Source organism: Sphaeramia orbicularis, chromosome 15 (genome assembly GCF_902148855.1).
Source record: "Sphaeramia orbicularis chromosome 15, fSphaOr1.1, whole genome shotgun sequence".
Lineage (NCBI taxonomy): Eukaryota > Metazoa > Chordata > Actinopteri > Kurtiformes > Apogonidae > Sphaeramia > Sphaeramia orbicularis.
The window spans coordinates 16,578,971-16,585,268 of NC_043971.1; the positions used below are offsets into that span (position 1 = coordinate 16,578,971).

General features: G+C 34.3%; 1 long non-coding RNA gene across 1 annotated transcript; it reads left to right on the forward strand.

The window, feature by feature from the left end:
- The first annotated feature begins 352 nt into the window (after window positions 1–352).
- Window positions 353–5,042, forward strand: LOC115434702 (uncharacterized). Its single transcript, XR_003937580.1, has 3 exons — window positions 353–460; window positions 4,440–4,533; window positions 4,748–5,042. It is a non-coding gene; the product is annotated as an uncharacterized LOC115434702 (long non-coding RNA).
- The last annotated feature ends 1,256 nt before the right edge of the window (window positions 5,043–6,298 follow it).

Sequence of the window (6,298 nt, forward strand, 5' to 3'; positions counted from 1 at the left end):
GTTTCAGTTAAATAAACGTCTACATGTTTTTGACAACACGTCTATTGTTGTGAGCAAACATTTATTTACTCAAATTGCCAGTCCAAAATCCTAGAAAATGTGAATTTTGAAAACAAGTCAAATAAGTGGTCACAGAGGGTTACAGTTACAGAATGCTGTAGATGGTCTGAGGAGTCAAAATAACAAGAATAAATATCTTTTTCTTTTGAGCACATCTGTACGCAAACACTAAATAGTTCTCCTTCTGATTCTGTTGCTTAATCATAATTTAAGGTTCAGTATTTTATGTCATTCATTACTTTTCTTACAGTTTGGTTATATCATACCCATAAAATAAACTACAGGGAGAGCAACATCATAAGCATTGGCTTTGTCTGTCAGTTTGTACAGCTCACCACAAGATGGCACCGAAGAGCTTTGAATCTCCATGCTGATTTCGAGCCTGTGGATGTGGAATCAGGTACCAAGAGACTGTTCACATTTCAATCTGTCAAAAAATAAAATAAAATAAAAAAGTAGAATAGAAAGGATTCAAGTGAGTCAGCTGATGAGGAATTAAACCAAAACACTGCATCTGGATAAACCTACATATTTTATGGTATGTGGATACAGCTTTGTCAATAATAATAATAAGCAGTTTTCTTAGTCATACTATGAATTATTTCTCCATTAGTTTTCAAGATCAGATGTTCTTATATGTTTCTTGTTATTGATGATATTGGGGCTTGGTTGTGATTTATGTAAATGCAGTTTATTTCTTCAATACATTTGTGATGTATTGAGTCTGCAGGTCATTCCTCCCCACAGCCATCACACTATATAACAGTTCACAGTAACACCCCCCACACCACCCCCCGTATCACACCATGTACGACCACTGTGTAAATAATATAAATACTATTTAACCCATAAAGACCCAAACATCCACTGGCAACCAAAACTATCTAGTCATGTAAAATGTTTAATACCTGTTGATCTACTAATCCTATCAATACGTGTAAATAACTGGCGTAAAAAGGACCGGTAGTTTGTCATCTTTTCATGGTCATCAGATATGACCCATTTGGATGTTCAGAGGCTCCATAGTGAACATGGAAACACCGTCAACTTCTACAACATTGATTCAACAGTAAAACCTATGCTGTTGGATTAAACACAGTGTATGGACATACTTGTTTTATGTTCAGTTAATGATATAATTTACAGAAAAAGTCACTCTTTCTTCAGTTTAGTCTGTTTCTGATATAATATCCCTCAACTTTAATCTGAGCTTTAATGAACATTTACATGATCAGTGAATCAAATATAGGAAAAAACCTGATTTTCACGAGAAAAAAAAATACAGATAATATGATAATAAATGGTGATAAATCACTTCACAAAGGTTCAATACAGAGAAAAAAATCATTTGAAAACTGCTACAAAAGTAGGAGTGGGTCTTTATAGGTTAAAATTTAAATCTTTAATTCTAATTTCCCATATATAAATATTTGTATTAATACCACATTTCTCATTTTCCTTTATATTTAATTTCTAACTTGTGTTCTTTTTTCTACCTGTCGTTTCTTTGCACTTGTGTGTTGTATGTTGCTGCTATCAACTGTGAAATTTCCCAATGGTGGGATCAATAACACCTTATCTTATTACTAGGCACTGAAAGTGCAACAGAGCTACTTTTCAATCATTCCACACTAAAAGCTTTTGTCAGTAAAAGTAAATTCAGCCAGTGTAGAAGGACTTGAAGATCAGGCTACTTCTCTCTTAAGAATATTGAGTCAGTAATCTTTTCCTGGAGTCACACTGGCCTCATTTGTTTTATTTAGACCACAGGTGTCAAACATGCAGCCTGGGGGCCAAATCTGGCCCGCCAAAGGGTCTAGTCTGGCCATTGGGATGAATTTGTGAAATGCAAAAATAAGATATTAATCTTTTTAGTTCAGGTTCCACATTCAGACCAATTCAATCTCAAGTGGGCAGGACCAGTAACATACTGTCAAAATAACATAAATAATGACAACTCCAAATTTTTCTTTTTGTAAATGTAAATATTTTAATGTATTTACACCAAAACAAAGTATAATTATACAAAAAATGTGAATAACCTGAACAAATATGAACAACCTGAAATGTCTTAAGAGAAGTAAGTACAATTTTAACAATATTCTGCCTGTTACTAAATGTTTTATGCATTTGTAGAGCCACTGGGATCTGTAAGTTATAATGTACATGTGTGAATGATAACCTGAGGCATGATATTGTTAAAATTACACTTATCTTTTCAGTTTGTTCATGTTATTCACATATTTTGAAAGGATAGTTTGTAGATGTAAACCTTTTCATAATGTAAATTTACTATTTTCACTCTAAAACACAGAGAAAAGTTTGGAGTTGACATTATTTATATATTGCTATGTTATTATTTTACTGGTTTGGCCCATTTCAGATCAAATTTAGCTGAATGTGGCCCCTGAACTAAAATGAGTTTGACACCCCTGATTTGGACCCTCTAATATCTGTACATGAAATTGGTACTACATTAATAACATTTCAGGGCAAATGAGAGGTTTTAATGTCAGCAGTGTCAGCTTTGATTGACAGATGTGGATGGCAGCATGTAGGCCTGCAGTTGGAAAGATACTTTTTTTTTTCCCTTGGCTATAGATGTGGCACAAAAGGTTAGACTTACAAGACTGCCAAATGTTATGCAATCCATGATGAAATTCACAGTTTTTGCTTGTCATTAATCTAGTGTTTAGCATTAGCTCAGCCTTACCCCTCCTCCCTTGTGCCATTTCCAGGTCCTGTAAGCTTTTCGGCTAAAATTTACTTAGGGGGTCAAATGAGTGGCCACTTTTGGGAAAAAAAAAAAAAAAAAAGTAGTAAGAAATGCATGGAACTGTGTTGAAATAATGCTAATACATTTGTGCACAGACTACTGAGATTATTTGACAGTGGAAGCTATATTTTCAGAAATATTGGATTTTGAATAGCACATGTATGTGAAAACTTTTGCTGGTGGACGGACATGACATTACCCATGATGATCTGGTCAGTACCAGTACTTTATTAGTGATAAACTTATATATTTACTATTGCTAATTATCCTCTTTTATTCTTATTGTGGAGCTAAAACAATAACAGCTGACACAAAAACACAAAATGTGGCAGTGGACGGATGTGACATGGTTGTTACAGATCCCATCATACTGATGCTCAGCAGCCATGTCACCGTTTCCACAAATGCTCCCTGTGCAAAAACTAGCATCAGAATTATTTATTGTATAGTTTATCATCATACTAATGAGTAAATAACACTATAGAATTGTTATTTCTTTATAAAAATGCTTATTATTAGAAAACTGTTGATTTAAAAAGTGACGTGTGACATTCTTAACCCTTTCATGCATGAGTTATGAGAACCTTAATCAAGATTTTATTCTAGACATTTAGGCATGGAAAAAAACAAACAAAAAAAAACAACTATGCGACTGATTTTTTTATGGTCCTATTTTTCATGTATTAACCTAAGTCTCCGCTCAGCTGGACACCATGCATTTAATGTTAGAAGTAAAACGTGTATTTAGTAATATACTGTCAGAAAACTATGAAATAAATGCAGATAATCTGATGTTTTCTCACATTTTAACATACCTGCATGGATATGATATGCAAAAAAAAAACCAAAAAAAACAAAAAAAACTGTTTGACAATTCGCAATTTTTTTTTTTTTTACACTCAAACATGTTAGTGCAGATCAGGTTTATCTAGAACAGCAACGTTACAGTAATGATATGAATTGCAGTGAATGGGATGATGCATAAGTGTCCACTGTGTTGGCTGATATGGAACTAAAACAACAAAACACATGAATATACAAGAGAACAGCTGGAGAATAACTGTCCACTGTAGTGACCAATATGCATGAAAGGGTTAATGTATGTATTGGCGTAACATCAGCAGGATGGATCAGCACCGTACTCCGTATTGCAACCTATAAAAATAAAACATGTGATATGTAGTATATAATCTTGTAAGAAATATTGGGGAATCTAAAAGAATAGAATATTTGTTTTTCAGGTAAATTCAGTTCAAATACAACTTGGCCATTTGTGACATGAAAATATAGCATTAACTGTGATGAAATTGGACATTTTTGACCTGAAAACATAGTTCATATGACCATCACCATGTTGCAACAGAAGTGAAATCCTGTAAATTTGCATAACTTGCATTTACCAACACAAAGTTCCTTGGGGCATTCACTTATATTGATTTCTTATGCATAAAGACATAAATAAGACCTCTAAGCAAATTTTAGCCGTTGTCATTAATCTAGTGTTTAGCATTAGCTTAGCCTTACCCCTCCTCCCTCGTGCCATTTCCGGGTCCTGTAAAATTTATGATTATACCGTCTGTAAACTACGTATGTTTTCTTACAGTATCATCTTAAGAACTCACCTCAAACCCTGAAGCTCCAGCTGCTTTCACTTCAACCCGTCCTGTGGTGTCTTTACTGGATTTCTCAGTTTCTTCGTAAGTCTTGATGAAGTTTTTCCGTTGTAAGCTAGTTAGCATCATTAGCATTAGCGCGCCCATAACCCGCAGCTCCGCCCCCTCTTATTCAAAGAAGGTCACGTCCAGCTCCATAAAGACAAAATGGAGTACATGTAACCGCGTGCCTGTCACTTCTGCACATTTTATCCCGGTTTCATGTTTTTGTGTGAATAGTTTTTTTGTTTTCTTTCAGGTCCTGAGTCTGTCTTCACTCCAATTTGATTGATTACCTGTCTCCGCCCTAATGTGTTGCACCTGCGTCTCCTTATCCCCGCCCACCTGTGCATATATGCTGCCTTCACGTGCTATGGGAATTATGATACATACTAGCTAAGAACTCGAAAATTGCGCATAAACGCCCCCTCATGTTGTATTTTCTATTGGAGAACTGGGAAGAAATTTTGATACACGAGCAGCTGAGATGAAAATAACCTTTGAACTTTTCAACATGGTAGAGAGTAACGAGGGATTCATAGCAAATGATAAACTTTTTTTTTTTTTTTTAATTAACGCTTTTACTGTAGCAGATGAATTAAGTAACACGTTCAAAACTCTTTTACCCATGATAAATTGCGTGTCAGCCTTTTTTTTTTAATTTCAAAACGACAACAAAGGCACTTGAACACAACGCTACTAATGAAAGTGTCATCTTCCCGATAGTACTTGAAGGCAGCAGTAGACTCCCCTCTCTCTTCATTCATACCAGCACTTAATTCCCTATTAGCTTTTTTTTTTTTTTTTTTTTTTTGGATCTTACTTGTGTTTCTGAGAATGGATTTTGGATTTCAGACTGCAAATTTGAGCCTCTGCTTGTTTGCTTTTTTTCTGCAAATAAACAACTTTTGATCTTGATCCTGAGTCGTGCATGTTGAGTCCAATTCTCGGACCCTTGACATTGTCCAGTATCATTTTAAGAAATCACCTCAATTCCTGAAACCTCTTCTTCAACCAGTCCTGTGGTGTCTTTATTTGATCTCTAATTTGACAGATTTATTTTTAATGCAAGTGTTACTTTCACAGTTCTTCTTTTGAATAAATTTAATACTGATACCTCCTCATAATTACATAATTTATAACAAACTGTAATTTATAATACCTCACCATGACAGATGCATCTAATTTTACAGACACTGACCCTTAAAGCCACACACCCATACTTTCAGAAATAAGATAACCCTGTGTGGATGAGGGCAAATAAATATAGTGTTATATATTTTATTTTTCATTTAGAATTGTTTGGATTTTAGACAGCGGATTTGCTTTTTTTTTTTTTGCTTTTTTTCTGCAAATAAACAACTTTTGATCTTGATCCTGAGTCGTGCATGTTGAGTCCAGTTCTCGTACCCTTGACATTGTCCAGTATCATTTTAAGAAATCACCTCAATTCCTGAAACTTCTTCTTCAACTAATCCTGTGGTGTCTTTAATTGATCTCTAATTTGACAGATTTATTTTTTAATGCAATAGGATATATTCAGTGTTACTTGCTGAGCATCTTTCTCTTTCACGACTCTTCTTTTAAATATATTTAATACTGATACCTCCTCATAATTATATAATTTATAGTAAACTGTAATTTATAATACCTCACCATGAAAGATGCATCTAATTTTACAGACACTGACCCTTAAAGCCACACACCCATGCTTTCAGAAATAATATTAACTCTTTCATGCATACTGGTCACTACAGTGGACAGTTATTCTTCAGCTGTTCTCTTGTATATTCATGGATTTTATTGTTTT